This window comes from Platichthys flesus, chromosome 23, assembly GCF_949316205.1.
Source record: "Platichthys flesus chromosome 23, fPlaFle2.1, whole genome shotgun sequence".
Classification (NCBI taxonomy): Eukaryota; Metazoa; Chordata; class Actinopteri; order Pleuronectiformes; family Pleuronectidae; genus Platichthys; species Platichthys flesus.
This window is the reverse complement of record NC_084967.1, coordinates 15,878,671-15,879,962: the sequence shown is the minus strand read 5'-3', so window position 1 is coordinate 15,879,962 and position 1,292 is coordinate 15,878,671.

Genomic DNA, 1,292 nt, shown 5'->3' with positions numbered 1-1,292 from the left:
GTGCGTCGCCCCCCCCCCCCCCTCGTCTTGAATCCTCCTGATTCACTCCTGACGTCTTGGAGCTCGAGTCTCGGAGTTTGGAGGGAGACGTTTAAGAATTGCAAGCGGCAATGTTAATAAGTGGAATGATTTCTTGGGGGGGGGGGGGGGGGGGGTTATCTGTGATCTCAGTGGCTCCTGCCGGCCGACGTCTTAATGTGTTTCCTTTGGCTCCGGAGAGGTTTTCTGTGTTAGTCCAGTTTGTTTGATCGAGAACCAACGTGGGCCTCGAGAAAAAATTACAGCATTTAAATCCATTTAATTTCTCATGGAACAAATGTGAATGATGATGATGTGAAATTACCTCGTTGGGCTGTTTGAATGCATTTCCTGCCTCGTGGAGCATAAAACGACTTTTTGAATTTGTCACATCCTCCAGGTATCTTAATGTTTGTTTGTGTGTTTGTTTGTTTTGTTTTAAATCAGAATTACAGATGGAGTCTTGGTCATAAATCCCACCTCCTCCATGTTAGTGGTTGGGACACGGACCAGACTTCACCTTCTACCGTCTGTGGTTCAACTGGGATCGTCTGCAGACTCGAAATTCTGAAACAAGAAATCAAAATACAACAAACTACACTTGTAGAAGACGACAAATTTGTTTTTTAAAACTGTGAACTTCGGTATTTCAATTCGAATTAGTATTTTAAAACCTCAGTGTAAATATGAGAAAAAGGAAATTGACATAAAACTCTGAAACAAAAACACTGACAGAGACACAGCTTCATAAGCAGTCGCAGCAGCAGTTTCAAAGACACGTGCAATAATCATAAATTGCAATCGAGTCAAAAATGATAGAACGTCTCACGGCGGTTTCCTCTTTGATAACTGTTCTTCCTGAAAGTTCAAATCGTCTCTTTGTCCTGAACCTGTAACTTCCAGCTTCATTCCTCTTCCTCTCGAAACAACGTCCCACTCTTTCATCAGATGAGTCGGCCTCCCCCCCAGAGCGACTCCTCTATCTGCACCCCCCCCCCCCCCCCCCCCCCCGGAGCTTCTGCCTCCTTTATCAACTCTTTTCAAACATCAGCTTTTCAGACGCTGTCGGGGGAAGCGATGTGAAAGGAGGGCAGTTTGAATATTCTCTCTTTTAAACACAGGCCTTGAGCATCATCTGCAATTACGCTGCTCGTTGTCAAAAATGTTTGCATATTCAATATTTAGAAGGAGAAAAAACTAAAAACCTGCTGGATGTGGCTTAATTTAAACAGCCCCACACTCCTCAACAATGTGCTGAGCAGAGATACCTTATT